The sequence below is a fragment of the Lolium rigidum genome, unplaced genomic scaffold, assembly GCF_022539505.1.
Source record: "Lolium rigidum isolate FL_2022 unplaced genomic scaffold, APGP_CSIRO_Lrig_0.1 contig_9424_1, whole genome shotgun sequence".
NCBI classification, from domain to species: Eukaryota; Viridiplantae; Streptophyta; class Magnoliopsida; order Poales; family Poaceae; genus Lolium; species Lolium rigidum.
The window spans coordinates 305725-323149 of record NW_025901530.1 but is presented as its reverse complement, the minus strand read 5'-3'; the positions used below and the strand labels follow the sequence as shown (position 1 = coordinate 323149).

General features: G+C 49.3%; 1 pseudogene; it reads left to right on the top strand.

Moving 5' to 3' along the window:
* Positions 1-14635: 14635 nt before the first annotated feature.
* Positions 14636-17025, top strand: LOC124682355 (annotated as a pseudogene).
* The last annotated feature ends 400 nt before the right edge of the window (positions 17026-17425 follow it).

The window sequence follows — 17425 nt, the reverse complement described above, 5'->3', positions numbered from 1 at the left end:
CTCGTTAAGGTCGGTCAGGTGTGGTAACGTATTGCACCGCATCGATCAGCAGCAACATATGCAAAATCCTGTCCTGACCATATGCAATGGCCATCATCTTCCGTGCTTTGCAAGCTTGCGCGTTCCTACCCGGTACAAATCATATATTAAGAATCATGCTTACCATAGAGCACAGAAGATTAACAACTGGATCGATCAATCAAGGGAAACTAACACAGCTATAGCAGAGTAGAGGGGAACAAAAGTACCTTTTGCTGGGCATCGTCAACGTCACGCTGGAGCTCGAGATTGGTCTACTGGTCGTGGCCGGACCGTCCCCTTCCTCACATTGTGAGTCATCCACTACCAGCTAAAGCTGGTCCGAACAACAACATCGGCAGCAAATACCTTGTGATAGGAAGGATTAACCACATGAGTTGATGTGGCATTTGGTTAACAGAACTACATGGAATTGCCTATGTAGCAAGATAACTTGATTAACACGATAAGTATGGGCCAGGATCATAGCTTCCATTACTACTTAATTTTATTGACCATCTATTCATCAATAATTATAATAGAAAAATGATGAATCAGTTTCAGGGCATCTGTTCGTGCTTTGTGACAAAGAAACTATTAGCATTGGCATGATATGATAGCAATAATTAGATAGAGAAATTAGTTTTATTAATTCTTTACACAAGACTAAACCCAACATACTCACGAGTGGACATTTCTTCAGTATCTCTTCATTTAAGTGTTGATGATGGCTTTTACCGTGAGGAGCACAACACAACAAGGTATGGGGCATCCCCCTGGAGCTGGAGATCAGACTTACCTGGCCATCATCCTGGACCTGCTACAAATCAGAGCACAAGGGGATCTCCACGGTGTGAGAAAAGCTGATTGAAGACTAAGAAATAAAGAATGAGTGAGGAAGAGGGACTGACCGGTGAGGAGTCGAGGTTGGGTCGACGGTGAAGCCCTCCATGGATTGGGGCCTGCCGCTGAAAGGGGACTGCCAGGAGCATCGGCGCTTGATGCCTGAATAATCGAAAGCATAAATCCAAGCTATACTAAGTTAGAACACATCAGAATTTCACTTGTATATATACATCATATGAAAAAATACAGGATACAAGACACATCAGATATAATATGCAGGAGGCAACTAGCTAGCATATGGATAATTATCAAAACAATATAAACAAATATAATATAGTAATTGTATTGTAAGTTTGTAACAACAGAAGAAGATCTATGCAATTCGATCCTGTCTAATAAAAAATGCATAGTATGCATGGCTAAAGTCGCGTGAGTTGTGAAAAGGCTCTAGCCACTTCCCCTTTCTAGCTGTTTGCCAAGACAAATAAGATCGCAGCTGATGTTTTAACCATCCATGTTAAGTCCGAATTTAGCAGTTAGTGGTCCATCAAATGAGGCACAATACGCAGACATCGTTAGGAAAATATTTGCACAAATGGTCAGCTAGTAGGTTAGGATATGAATGTCTGGGGTATCAGCAAGTTCGTTCACTGGAATTAGATCGTCGTGTAGCAACAACATCACAAATCCAATTATGAGCCTTCGACACATGTGCTATAGTAAGGTGCAAGGATTAAATCTGGAAGTACTCACAAAGTGTCAGTAAACATGTACGCTAGATATGACACACATGTTACACATTCACTACAAGGAACCACATAGCCATTCGTTTTCTGAATACAAGCTAGATAAGCATCAGTCTGTAGAGTACTAAGGTGTTGTGCTGGGCAAAATCTGTAATGCATAATAGTTCATAACCAAGCTTGGCCTCAACAGCCGCATGGACACTGTAATCTGCTTATGACTTTACAGTATCAAATAACTCCCTTAACACTAAGTTGACTGTTTCGGAGCACAGTTTAGGCCAGACAGGTGGTGTATAACTTGAGCGCAAGTGGTAAATAAAAAAAAGTTGAAAATTTGCAAGGAATTCGTTTTGACGGAAAACAGAAATCGAGTTGCTTTCATTCATGCATGCCTCGCTCCAGGATCCTATCCTGGATACATGCCTCACTCAGCATTGTACATGCTACTACTAAGTTAGTAGCTTGATGGATCCTAGCCTAGAGCAACACAAGGAGGAAAATCATACAAGAGAAAAAATACTTTTTGCACTCACTCGCTGCATCGTTGGTTCGCCGAAACTATCTCACATCGGTCGGTCAGGTGTGGTCAGGTACTGCAACTCATCAATCAGTCCCGTCCGAACCGTCCGCAATGGCTATCATCTTCCGTACTTTGCAAGCTTCCGTGTTACTACCTGGTACAAATCATGTACGAAGAATCATGCTTACCGTATAGCACAAAAGATTAACAACCGGATCGAGCATGGGCAACTAAAAAAAACTATAGCAGAGCAGAGCAGGGGAAAAAGAAAGTACCTTCTGCTGCGCATCAACATCGCCTCGCTGGATCTCGAGATTGGACTAGTGGTCGTGGCTAGGCCGTCCCCCTCCTCTCCTTGTGATTCGCGTGGCCACTCCGAGATTCAGCTGGACCGGACGACGACGACATGGGAAACAACAACCCTGCGATAGCAAGGGTTAATACACGAGAACCATGGGCCAGCATCATAGCCTCCATTACTACTTAATTTTTATTAACCATCCAATCATCAATAATGATTACAGGAAAAAAATGATGAATCGGTTTCAGGGCATCCTATTAGCATTGACATGATATGATCCCTAGCAACAATTACAGAAAGAACGTAGTTTTATTGATCCTTTGTAGAAGACTGAACCCAACCTAGGTAGCATATGGATAATTCTGAAAACAATATAAGCAAATATACTATAGTAATTGTAACCACGGAAGAAGATCTATTCAATTCGATCTTTCTAATAAAAAATTGCCAAGACAAATTCACCCGAGTTGTGAAAAGGCTGAAGCCACTTACCCTTTCTAGCTGTTTGCCAAGACAAATAAGATCATAGCTGATGTTTTAACCATCCATGTTAAAGTCTAGATTTAGCAGCTAGTGGTCTATCAAATGAGGCACAACACATAGACATGGGATATAATAGTTACATAGTTGCTTGGGACATAATATTTGCACAAATGGTTAGCTAGTAGGTTAAGATATGAATGTCTGGGGTATCAGCAAGTTCATTCACTGGAATCAGATCGTCGTGTAGCAACAACATCACAAAATACAATTATGAGCCTTCAACACTGGTACAAGGGTTAAATCTGGAAGGACTCAAAGTGTCGGGGATGAGGAGGGGTCGCCCCTGTCGCCGCGGGGGCGACGCGGAGCGACTACGCCTTGCGCCTCCTCCAACACCTACTTCAGAATCTACACCCTCACAATTAGAGAAAAAATCGTGCTCATATACATCAAGCAAGAAGTTCAACGCAAGAAAAAAAAAATGACCTGATCATTTCTCTTGTGGATCTGTAGATTCGTCAGCGAACTGCAGTACATCAAGGAGTGGCTCCCTTGCGGACAGACGAAGGCAAGGAACACCTGCAACCTCCAGGTCTGTGGCGTCCGCCTCATCCATCTACGGGCTGTCGGACTCGAGCCGGCCCAAGCGGGTTTCTGCACTCGAGTCGATTGAAGCAGATGCACCATTAGGGAAGAGCCTCCTCAAGGTCCGTCCTGCCACGGTCGAGCCGGTGCCCCGCTGCAGGCTGCTTCTCTTTTTTTAATCGGCATACAAAGGAGAATGAGACACATGGGAGAAGCAGCTTGCTGCGTGTCGCTTGGCTGCCTCCGGCATCGTGGTGGCTGCTCATGGCCAGGCTCCGGCAGGTCGCGGTAGCATCGGCGGCGACCACGCAGCTCCAGCGCCGGCACGCACAAGATCTGCAGCATCCGAATTGCGCGCGTGGAAACGGCAGGGCCGGGAAGCACGGTCCGGGGAGAGCAGAGCCAGTGGATGATGTTATTTCCCGATGGTGGCTCCTGGCGGCCATCATCTTCGGCATAGGTGAGGGAAAAGAGAGGGGATTAGAAGAGGGTGGGACAGAGAAAGCTAGAGAGGGAAAAGAAAACCGGATCGAAACAAGAAAACAATCACAAGAAAATAGCCGAAAAGAGAAGACATCATAGGAATCAAATTATCAAAAAAGAAACCATAAAAACAGAAAGAAGAGCGAATTTTTTTTTAATAATACATTTTTTTTCGTTATTTCTAGAAATAATATTCAGTTTCAAACTTTGTCATAAATAATACACTGTCGGGAACACGTATCCCGATTAGAAGTAATCGGGAACAGCAAACCCGATTAGAGATAGTCGGGCTAAGCTACCCCGAGTTGTGCTCATTCTCTGCACCGATCTGTACGACTGAAACCTATCGGGAAACTCTTAACCGAGTGGTGCTAGTCGGGATGGCCTAACCCGATTAGCCATGTCCCTGCCATGCATGCCTCACTGCACATCACTCTGCCATGCATGCCTCACTCTAAATTTAACCAGTCCATTGCTGCCTAAATGGTCGAATTACCCAGCGGCACGCCGCATTTTTTCAGTTTTGCATTTTTTTCAATATAAAAACATAATTTACATAGTAAAGAAAAGGAAAATATAAAATATAAAAGCTAACGCCCGCGCCTACTCGTCGTCGTCGTCGAGCACGACAAAATTCGGTACCGGCCAATACCAGTTGGCAACCGGCGGAACATACGCCGGTCCCGCCGGCGATGGAGCTAGTGAAGCCCACGCCAGTTGTGGAGGCGGAAGTGGAGCAGCCCACGCCGGTTGTGGAGGTGGACGTGGAGCAGCTCACGCCGGTGGTTGAGGTGGACGTGGAGCCGCCCAAGGATTTTATGCCGGAGGTGGAGGTTGAGTCGGAGGCGGCGGTTGCGGGGCCGAGTTCTGGAGCGCCTGTCGTAGGGCCTCTTCCTCCGTGAGGCCTGACATCATGATGCTAGTGGCGTACCGGGGCAGCAGCGCCGGCACCGGTCGGTCCACCTCCAAGACGAGGACGCCGAGCCTCTCGATCTCGTCGTCGGTCATCATCGCTGGGAAGTTGAACTTCCGACCCTTTGCCATGGCCGCCTGCCATTCGTAGAAAATGCAGGCGATGAAGTCGTCGTTGTTGTCCTTGGCCTCCTCGTTGTGGTAGGCCAGTGCGTCGCAGTCCTCGTCGTAGTCGTCGTCCTGCGGAGGCGCCGACGGCGGTGAGATGTGGGAGTGGAGGTGTCGGTGGTGTGGGCAATGGTAGGGATGATGCCAGTCGAATTTTAAAGGCCGAGCACGCGCGGGATACGATGCCATTGATGGCGGCGCAGAAACCCAGCCACCGCCCGCCAGTGCGCATGCAGAAGAGGCAGCCGTGACATTGATGGCGAAGGCTGCGGCGTAGACGCAGACGTCGAAGCGATGACCGCTAAAGCGGTGGCCGCGGAAGACGAAGAACGACCAGGAGGCTAGCGGCTCGCGTTCCGGCAAGAAGGCACGGGTCGGCCGGTACGTCCGCGTTGACCTCGCGCGGCAGCTATGGGAGGAAAACCGGCCGGTACCATGGCCGGACGCGAACTTGCCGGGAGGGGGCTGGTACCTGAACTCGCGGCGCGTGCCGGTCCCCCCGTGTCGCGCGAGGGCCGAGAGCGGCGGGACGAGGTGCGCCGCCGCCGCGCGGTCTTGCTGCCGGATCTGCGGGAGGATCCGGCGTACGCGCTAAACTCCTACAACTGGATTTCCTTCGGGATGTGGGAGTTCGACGCGCGGCGCCGCGCTGCCTACCTCGCCGACGTAGACTACTTCGAGCGATCCTCCCGCAGATCCGGCAGCAAGACCGCGCGGCGGCGGCGCACCTCGTCCCGCCGCTCTCGGCCCTCGCGCGACACGGGGGGACCGGCACGCGCCGCGAGTTCAGGTACCAGCCCCCTCCCGGCAAGTTCGCGTCCGGCCATGGTACCGGCCGTTTTTCCTCCCATAGCTGCCGCGCGAGGTCAACGCGGACGTACCGGCTGACCCGTGCCTTCTTGCCGGAACGCGAGCCGCTAGCCTCCTCGGTCGTTCTTCGTCTTCCGCGGCCACCGCTTTAGCGGTCATCGCTTCGACGTCTGCGTCTACGCCGCAGCCTTCGCCATCAATGTCACGGCTGCCTCTTCTGCATGCGCACTGGCGGGCGGTGGCTGGGTTTCTGCGCCGCCATCAATGGCATCGTATCCCGCGCGTGCTCGGCCTTTAAAATTCGACTGGCATCATCCCTACCATTGCCCACACCACCGACACCTCCACTCCCACATCTCACCGCCGTCGGCGCCTCCGCAGGACGATGACTACGACGAGGACTGCGACGCACTGGCCTACCACAACGAGGAGGCCAAGGACAACAACGACGACTTCATCGCCTGCATTTTCTACGAATGGCAGGCGGCCATGGCAAAGGGTCGGAAGTTCAACTTCCCAGCGATGATGACCGACGACGAGATCGAGAGGCTCGGCGTCCTCGTCTTGGAGGTGGACCGACCGGTGTCGGCGCTGCTGCCCCGGTACGCCACTAGCATCATGATGTCAGGCCTCACGGAGGAAGAGGCCCTACGACAGGCGCTCCAGAACTCGGCCCCGCAACCGCCGCCTCCGACTCAACCTCCACCTCCGGCATAAAATCCTTGGGCGGCTCCACGTCCACCTCAACCACCGGCGTGAGCTGCTCCACGTCCACCTCCACAACAGGCGTGGGCTGCTCCACTTCCGCCTCCACAACTGGCGTGGGCTTCACTAGCTCCATCGCCGGCGGGACCGGCGTATGTTCCGCCGGTTGCCAACTGGTATTGGCCGGTATCGAATTTTGTCGTGCTCGACGACGACGACGAGTAGGCGCGGGCGTTAGCTTTTATATTTTATATTTTCCTTTTCTTTACTATGTAAATTATGTTTTTATATTGAAAAAAAATGCAAAACTGAAAAAATGCGGCGTGCCGCTGGGTAATTCGACCATTTAGGCAGCAATGGACTGGTTAAATTTAGAGTGAGGCATGCATGGCAGAGTGATGTGCAGTGAGGCATGCATGGCAGGGACATGGCTAATCGGGTTAGGCCATCCCGACTAGCACCACTCGGTTAAGAGTTTCCCGATAGGTTTCAGTCGTACAGATCGGTGCAGAGAATGAGCACAACTCGGGGTAGCTTAGCCCGACTATCTCTAATCGGGTTTGCTGTTCCCGATTACTTCTAATCGGGATACGTGTTCCCGACAGTGTATTATTTATGACAAAGTTTGAAACTGAATATTATTTCTAGAAATAACGAAAAAAAATGTATTATTAAAAAAAATCGCGAAAGAAGACACCATCGAAAGGAGGAGCGGCCAGGAAAGAGCTCCAGCAGCGAGAGGCCAGCGAAGGTAGATGAGATCTGGTAAAAATGACGGAGAGAGGAAGGAGGTAATCTAGAGAATGTGGCCACCTTGTGAAAAGGCAAAACATCACAGGAGTTCTATAGTCACATATCTAACGCACCAAAATGTGAATAAAAATTGCAAAACAGCACCGAAGTTGCACACACACAAAACACTGCAGGAATTAACCACCAATGAACACACGTGTCAACTCTGTGTTAATCTGAAAAAGAAGTCAAAATTTTGAGAAAAATCAAGGCTGTTGAGGATTAGTATAGTAGTTATTCTGTACGATTTCGCAAAATGTCTAAATTGAACATATATAATTGCTTTGTCTTGATCAACATTCAGTACGACATGGTTGCTTCCTATCTGCCAGGCATCATCGATCAAACATATATGATTGCTTTGTCTTGCCATTCCAGGACCTTCTTCTTCTGGCATATGCATCTTTTGTTTTGATTGGGTAGTATGCAAGATACATTTCAAAAAATTGATGGTCCCAAATTTTCCGTCGATTTCATTAAAAACTAAAGAAATAAAGATCGTATGCATCTATTCAATGCAGAAACACGGGCTGATCCCTATTTTAAAAATAAAAGTAAAAAAATAAACCAGCAAAGTTTCTTTGAATTTCCAAAGGATCTCACATGGTTTACACGATGCCAATGAAAGTATATTGGTTGCTCAGGACTTTTTTTCCAGGCTACTAGGTGGCGGTATATTAATAGAATAGCAAATGCATAGATTTTCTGCGTGTCAACATTTTCCTATGGTTGATTCATGTATCGACCTTAGCTTCTCCGTGAATGTAATGAGTGAATCTTGATGAACTGATATTGATGCAGAGGATGGAGCTATGCTCCTTTATCTAAAAAAATGAAAAGTATAATGACACAGCAACCTTGTTATGGTCAACACATAATTTGAACATTGGACGGATTATTGTTGACTTATGGTCAAATTCGGACAACACATATTCGGCATAACCTAGTTCTTCCATATTACTACAGTAATATAAAACTTGCCAGTAGAAATCGTCACATCCAGAATGCAGTAGGCGTACCGGTTGCATAGTTGGGCATGAGGAAGGAGCGGCCAGGTCGGCATGGCGCGACTAGAAGCTCACCATTCTTTCCATGCTTAGCGCGGAACATGGTCACATGGAGTAGAAACTCAAGGCCATCCCTGGTGCGACGTCTAGCCTCCTCTCCCTTGGCGACTGGCGCCGCCAAGACCTCAACGAGGCAGAACCGCCCACGGCCAGTGTGAACCAGAGCGCAACAATGTGCGGCTGGTGTATCCAGGAAAGTGAGCTGTTCCTTACACATTTTCCATGCCGGTGCCGGCAGGGCCCGGCCCCCCTCAAGTTTCGGGGCATCGCAGGAGCACAGGTAGGAATGTCCCTCGCTCCCGCCATCGGTGCCATCGGCCATCCGGATACCAACCCACGCATCCAGATCGTGGTCATAGTAGCCTCGGTCGTTGAACGGCAGCCTCCACTCACCACGACGCGTATACTTGACATCCTTGGTGTCTACGGAGAAGGTGAAGTGACGATGGGGCTCAATGTAGTTGCTGGAGAAGCACGAGACAAATAAGGTTTTGCCGTCCGGATGCACTGCATACGACTGTACGAAGAAGCTGGTGTGGGAACTGAGGTTGAGTGCGCACCGCAGCGACGACCGGCTCTTCTTCCAGGCCCACTCCTTGATCTGTCCTCTCATGGCGAACTCCCCCATCTCATTGCCGCTGTCATACCCATCGTCCTCAGGTAGCACCCATTGCTCGCAAAGGTAGTGTAACGTTTGGCTGTTGGCGCCGAACGCGTATAGCTTGTTCCCGGCCTCAGCGGCGTGGTAGCACAAGAGGTTGAGACCTTTAGGCGGACTCTGCCCGACGTCGAGCCTCGCCGTCTTCGTGTCATAGACGAAGGTGATCGTGCCATTGCCGCTTGAAACGCCAGTTGCCACAATCTTGCTGCCGAGGGCTTTGAACTGAGCAAATGTACCGACTGATTAATAGCCTAGGCGAAGGACTGGCTCGGGAAGACGACGTGGCAGGGGCTTCGTCTGGTGCGGCACCCGTGCCGCGTCAATGCCGGTGACCGCGTCCTCATCACCGCCATCAAGGTCGTCGACGTTGAGCCTGTATACACTGTGTCCCGTGTTCATCTCGTCCAGCACCACGTACAGATGCCGCCGTGGCCTAGGCCATGATTTCTCACCGTCGACCTCTTGTTCTGAAGGGGTTGCCGAGGTATAAGCACGACGATGGATCCATGGATCTGCACTGCCAAGAGCGGCAGCGACGGCCGTGTCCCCATAGCTGCATCCGCCGGATCTTGTAGGGCGCCGCCGGAGATTGGACAGAAGGGGCTGAGATCGGGACAGAAACGATCGCCACATCGTGTATCGGTCGTGAATCCTAAACCTTTGATAGTTAGTTTCTATATTTTTTGCTAGTGCGACTTAGTAGGTAACAAAATATCCATCCCGTGATTGAATCATTAAAAAAAAATTTGAGGGAGAATCGTTAATTTCTTATGTTAGCACAAACAAAAAAACAAATTATGTTAATTTCGTGCGGCCAGGCCCATTAACGCTCGGGCAGTTTCCCTGGTTCTAGAATCGAGAGTCGCAGTCGCTACGCTGTACGCTAAAACGGCCTAGGCGACGGTCTCTGCATCCTCGCGGCCGGATACACATCTAGCTAGGTCACGATCTGAGTTGAAAAAACCTTGCAATGTTGCGATCCATCGTCGCCAGATCCCAGTCCCTTCTGTACCATCTCCGTCGGACAGCCGCAGCTCCGGGCGGTGCCATCCTTCCATCCCGTGCCTACGCCAGGTCGTCGACACCTGTAGCACCGTGCAATGGGTTAGCTGATGGGGCGGCGGCGGCGGCGAGACATCTGTACATGGTGCTAGAGGAAGAGGCGATGAACAGGTTCAGCATCTACAAGCTTCCTGTCATGGACGTGGTCACCAACGACGAGGCCCCGCGGCGGCTCCCTAGAGGTGCCCCTCCACTTGAGCTATTCGTTGGTCGGTTCAACCCCGCAGTTCGAAGCCCTCGGAAGCAAGATCGCCATCTACGGTTATTCCTGCGTCATCTTTCCGAATCCTAACAATAGTCTCTTCATGACAATGCTCTACGACACCAAGACAGGGACGCTAGACGCCGGGAGAACCCTGCCGGACCTGCCACAGCTATATGACGAGGTGTGGATCAAGGATGGCTACAACACCGCAGCGACCGTCGGCGACAGGATCTGCGTGTTAGAGTCTGTTGGAAATAAGCCGTTCTACCTGTATGAGAAGGATAACTCCTACTACCTCAACAAATGGACCTGGGAGCATGGACCCTCACCGCTTCCGATCCACGCCACTGACGACGACAACCCCATAGAGTCACACGCAGTCCACCCAGACGGGCACACCATCTTTGCCTCGTCCTCCTTCACCTTCTCTCTCGACACAAAGACCGGAGAGTCGGCGGACCGTGGCAAATGGCTCCTACCTTTCGACGGCAGGGGGTACTACGACAGTGACCTAGGCACGTGGGTCGGGATTCGAGTGGCCGATGGCAAAGAAGGAGGAAGCATTAAAGGATATTCATATCTGTGTGCCTGCGACGTTCCGACGGCCCTTGCACACCCCGGGAGCCAATGTGGTCGAAATGCTACCACGCTCCCCGAGCCAGCGTGGAAGATATGTAAAGAGGAGCTCACATTCGTCAATGCACCCACAACGGCCACAAGCCGCACACTTGTCCACACTGGGTGCGGCAAGTTCTGCCTCGTTGAGGTCAGCCAGGGAGGAGAGGCACGTGTGACCATGTTTTGTGCTAAGCGTGCAACGAATGGAGAGCTTGAGGTCACGCCGTACCAGCCTGGCCGCTCCTACCTTGTGCCCAATTACTCTGGGGGTTTGATTACTGCATTCTGGATGTAGTAATGATGTTTAGTCGACCATCCTCCCTAGGATTTTAATTTTTTCAGTACTCCTTCATTTTATTTTCGTGGTGTTGCACAAGAACTGGTACAGCGGATTATGATTCTGACTGAATACAGCCACCACCAATATTACAAGTATGTTTCATATAGTTGGGTGAACTTATTCTCTGGATTCTTTTTGATGTGTATATTTTAAACCTTTTTCACACCGACCATTTGGACCGGTGGCTCCCATCATAGTATTCTCTGAATTCGGTGCTTGTAATCAAGCGGTTTAATTTCAGTGTTTTAGTGAAACAACTACTGCGGCTTTCGGTGTATATCTTACATATCTTAAACCTTTTTATACATATCGTCTTGCAAAACCTGAAAATTCTTCGGGTTCTAGCACGCGTAGTATGCAAAGATACACTTCAGAAAATTCATGGCACTCAGACTTTTACTTTAAGCAGATCGGTAGTGCGCCTTGTGAAGTTTTCAATACAAACATGTAATTATTTAGCTGGTGCGGAAAAATTTCTACATTATAGTGAAATACTGACAAGTGGCGACACATAAACTCTAGTCCACATTCAATGGCAATTCAAAATAAGATCAGTCTAGAAAATTGAATAAAACAAGTTCAGTCAACTTTACTAATGAAAAGACACATTATTTAAAATGATCTTAGCACTTGATCAAAATCTAGCCAATATCCAAATGCAGAGAGCACTTGCGCACTTTGACGTACTGCCTGCTACGTATTCTAGCCAGCTCATGTCCCACTTGATTCCATGGATATTAACCTTTGGAGAAGACTGAATTCGGCATCCAATTGTGCAGCAACCTGAGCTCCTTCAGTATCCTAGAAAACAGCCGAGTTTTAGAACTCCACCGAATTTAACTCACAATTAATCAGGGGAGGCAACTTGGAAGTGTTTATCTCCTTCTAGTGCCTTGATATGGTATATACTTCTATTACAAAAGGTACACAATTCATGAGACATGACCGACTTCTACTGGAAACGGACGGGTTGCCCCTTGTATATTATGGTTTCCAAAGACAATTTAAACGGTACAATGAAATTTCTAAACTGTAGTGGAAAAACTGGCTATGCATAGTCATCATTCAAAGACAATTGAAATTTATGGTCAATTTGGACAAGTAAAGAAAAACAAGCAAACTCTACGAATGAAAAACCACACACAATTTGAGTGATCTTATGCCTGGGTTAAAATCTGACAAAAATCAAAATGCAGAGACCGGGACCAGAAAAATATTATCGTACCATTTGGTTTCTTTGCATAAACTAAATAAAAAGAACAATACATTTGGTTTAAATCACTAGAGGAATATATATTTGCCATACATGCACTAAGCTATTCAAACTATGCAACTCCTTAATTTTCATTAAATAAAAAAGTTCAACATATTGATTTTTTGACAATCAAATTCACGATACGATTTGAGTTCAAGATGACTTATTGGAAAGGAGAAATTCATAAAATTATAAATGAGGGCCGGCACTACAATATAAAGAAAGAAGAGCTCACATGGCAGAAATTGGTTCAATTCGCATCATCATAGCCAGAATGCTCTAAGCGACTCAGAGGCATAATTGGACGCGATGTAGGAGCGGCCACGTCGGCACTGCGAGACCACGAGGTCGCCATTCTTATCATGCTTAGCGCAAAACATGGTCACATGAAGCAGGTATTGGTCTACGTCTTCCCCGGTCGAGCAGGTGCACTGGTTATCCTCTGCCGCTCCCTCGTCGAGTGGCAAGGACGTCGTCTCGACGAGGCAGAACCTGCCACGCCCGGTGTGGACGAGCGCCTGGCTTGCGACGTCCTCGACGAAGGTGAGCTCGTCCTTACACATCCTCCACTCTGGCACGGAGAATGGCTGCTTCCCATTGGAGAAGTTGTTGGGGATGTCGCAGGAGTAGAGGTAGGGACTTGTCTCTTTCCCGCCGTCAGTGCCGTCAGACTCTCGAATCCCAACCCACGCGTTGAGATGGGTATCGTAGTATGCCCGGCCATCGAACGGCAGGACCCAATGGCCGTGGTGCGTCGACTCGCCGTTCTCCGTATCCAGGGAGTAGGTAAATTGCTTGCGGTTGCCGCCGGCGAAGCCGCAGGAGACGAAGATGGTGCGGCCGTCCGGGTGCAGCGCGTATGACCGGACGTGGCTGCCGTCGTTGTATCTGCTGCCGGGAAGCGGTGATGGGCTCTTTCCCCAAGCCCACTCATTAATCTGTCCTCTCATCCCGTATCTCATCCGTTCCTCGCCGCTGTCGTATCCGCTATACTCACGTAGCGCCCGTTGCTCGCAGAGGTAGTGCGGTGGTTGGATGCCGGAGCTGAACGTGTAGAGCTTGTTCCCGGCGGCGGCGGCATGATAGTACCAGTATATGAAGTCTTCCGGCGGAGGCTGTTCAACGTCCAGCCGTGCCGTCCTGGTGTCGTAGACGAAGGTAGCTCCGCCACGGTTGTGACGTGTTCGCCCCGTGACGATGATGTTGCTGCCGAGGGCTTCAAAGTGCGCGCACGACCCGACGGAGGAGTAGCCGAGGCGGAGTACCGGATCGGGGAGGCGGCACGGCGGGGGTGCAGCCAAGTGCGGCGCTCGGCCGGTCTTGTTGCACATGCCGGCGACGGCGTCCTCGTCACCGCCGTCGAGGTCGTCGATGTTGAGCTTGTAGATGCTGTGGCCCGTGTTCATCTCGTCCAGCACCACGTAGAGATGCCGCGGGGTCCTTGGCCATGGTTTTGCACCGTCCACCTCAGCGGCGTCCGAGGCGTATGCACGTGGATTTGCGCTGCCCGGAGCGGCGGCCGCGACGACTCTCTGTCCGCCGGCGCGGCATCCAGCAGGGCGTCGGAGATGGGAGAAAAGGGGATGAGATCGGGTGAGGGAGGATCGCCACATAGTTACCTAGTTTGTTTGGATTGCCAAATTAAACCGGAAGGCTAGAAAAACTGTTAATGTATGCTCGTGTTCTCTTATTTTCAGAAAAAAAATATTTAGTCCAAGTTAATTAGGAAAAGAAGATATTTGCGGATCGTCTGGATCATTGCTTGCAGCAAAAGAAACTGAAGACGTTCCTTATACAGAGTCCAGATTGTATTATTTGAGCCAAAAAAACATACATAACGCTATATCGATCGATCAGTTTCACCGCGCGGCGACGATGTCGTCAAGGTGGACGGTATCTCCCCAACCTAGAAGCCCCAGCATATCGACGCTATGGCACAGCGCCAGCAAGGAAATCAAAGAAGTTCTCGTGGGGGCAGCGATTGGGACGGCGCCACTGGTCGGGGTGGCCCTGTGCAACGCCGCGTGGCAGGGTTACCGGCGCCGCCAGCGTCGCAAGACGAGCCTGCAAACGTTCGGCCGGGATATGACAGCCACGGCCGGCGACGCTGACCCGGTGGTCGGCCGGGACGATGAGATCGACCGCGTCGTCCGCATCCTCTGCCGCCGGACCAAGAACTGTGCCGCGCTCGTCGGCGCCCCGGGAGTTGGCAAAACGGCAATAGCCGAGGGCCTCGCGCAGCGCATAGCCGCGGGCACGGTCCCTGCGCCGCTGCTCGGAGCCCGCCTCGTGGAGCTCGACGTCGCCGGCATGGTCTCCGGGACGGTCTGGCGTGGCATGTTCGAGGAGCGCATGAAGAGCGTAATAGAGCAGGCGGAGGCTGCTGATGGCAATGTGATCCTGTTCATCGACGAGATGCACATGCTTATTGGCGCCGGTGATTGGCAGGGTCGCCATGACGCCGCCAACATGCTGAAGCCGGCGTTGGCCCGTGGCCGCATCCGCTGCGTCGGCGCCACCACGGTAGACGAGTACCGCAAGCACGTCGAGAAGGATCCCGCGCTCGAGCGGAGGTTCCACAAGGTGCGTGTCGATGAGCCCAACGAGCAGGCCACCATTGGCATACTCAGGGGCCTAAAGAAGGGTTTCCAGGATCACCATGGCATGGAAATTCAAGATGCTGCAATCGTCGCCGCTGCCGAGCTTGCTGGCCGCTATGTTACTGGCCGACAATTTCCTGATAAGGCCATTGATTTGATCGACGAGGCTTGCACAACCACAAAAGTAGGGCAAACATTTGTTACCCCAGATCATGTCGCACAGGTAGACATTCCATCCTAATTATAGATTATTTCATGTATATTATGAAGTGCTTAATTTTGATAGTTTGTTTCAATGATTTTTTCTAAAGGTTGTGAGCCGGTGGACTGGAATTCCTATGGCTGCACTGGATCTTGATGAGACGGAAAAGCTAATCCACCTTGCAGATAAGTTGCATGAACGAGTTGTTGGCCAAAATGAAGCTGTCAATTCAGTCGTGTGCGAGCAGTGTTACGTTCCAGGACTGGTCTTGATCCGCCTGGTCAACCAATTGGCTCTTTTCTTTTCTTGGGTTCGACTGGTGTTGGAAAGACAGAGCTTGCAAAGGCTCTCGCGGAACAGCTCTTTGACGACGAGAAGATGTTGCTTCGGTTTGACATGTCTGAATATGTCCATTCTGGTACTGTGTTGCGTCTCATTGGAGCTCCGCCAAGGTTTAATTTTATACCTTGTGTCCTTTTTAACTTTTCCTTATCATGTTATCGCTATTAATTTAATATTTAGGTTACTTATATGATGGTTTCTTGTATAAAATTTTGCAGTTATCGTGATTACCAAGATGGGGGACAATTGACTAATCAAGTTCGGAGCCGTCCGTACAGTGTCATCCTTTTTGATGAGGTAGAGAAGGCCGATCCATCGGTACTAAATGTATTACTTCAAATCCTTGATGACGGTGTGCTCACTGACGGCAAAGGTCAAAAAGTCGATTTCAAGAATACCGTCATTATTATGACCTCGAATATAGGAGCAGAGCACTTGATAGCAGGAATTCGCGGTGAAAGTACAATGAAAGATGCACGGGATCTTCTCATGGAGAAGGTTTGTTCGCTACCAAGATTACACTGATCCTCAAAAGGATTTATATTACTCACTATGGTTCTTTGTTTGTAGGTGAACAACTATTTCAAACCTGAGCTTCTCAACAGACTAAGCCATATTGTTACATTTGATCCACTTTCGCATGACCAACTAATGGAGGTCGTGAAAATCCAAATGAAGACCGCAATTGACAGAGTAGCAAAAAAGGGCATAACTTTGTCTGCAAGTGATTCTGCATTGGAAATCATTTTGTCAGAATCATATAACCCGGTATGTATATGTTATTTTTTAGAATATCACGTGATCAGAGTATCAGGATCTATCTTCTCAAAATTGTTCATGCGCTCTAACTATGCCTGTGTTTTTTTTTTTGAAACTGTGTATCCTTCGCAGATGTATGGTGCGAGACCTATAAGAAGATGGGTGCAGAACAATGTTATGACAGTTATCTCCGAAATGCTGATAAAGAAAGAAGCTACAAAAGGCTCGACGATCTCCATTGACGCAAGTGATGACAAGAAGAGGCTGAAGTATGACGTGGTGAAGAAAGAGGTGGTAGATCCACCAGATGAGGTACCATCTGCCAGTACGATGGGGATGATTCAGCAGTGGAGAGCCCCATGGTACGGTTGTCACAAGTTTCGAAGCTTTTCAGAATGTATTCTCGTTTGACTTCGGTGTTGCTGTGAATACTAGTTGATTCTAATTTTCTATAGACCTTAATTAGCTGGAGACAGCCACTGACTGACTTGATATGGCCAGAGTTAATGGTCCAGTTATCACAGTATACTTGCTCGTTTGGGTGATTATTTCCACCTTAATTTCTTGTGTGAATAGGCGTGATGGAAACGAGGTGTCTGTGACTTTCCCAAGTAAAACAATTCTACTCCTACTTCTAGCTCTATTGTTGGGATCCAACAATCCATTCCTATTTTTTTAATAATGAAATATTGTAGGGGAAGTCCCTACGGTGATTTTTGTAAATAGCAAGTACCCAAATTTGCATGCATGGGGACTTAAATCTTGGTGACAGGGTTGTACATGAAAAATAATTAACTTCCTCTAGAGGCTGTAGCGTGGGCAACCTCAGAGGCGTATTTTTTTCCAACTGGAACTTTTCTTCCCATTTTCATTACATCACATAATGGAAATACACAACATCCAGTTTGTTTCCACCACAACAACAAACAAAGGAAACAAAGGAAC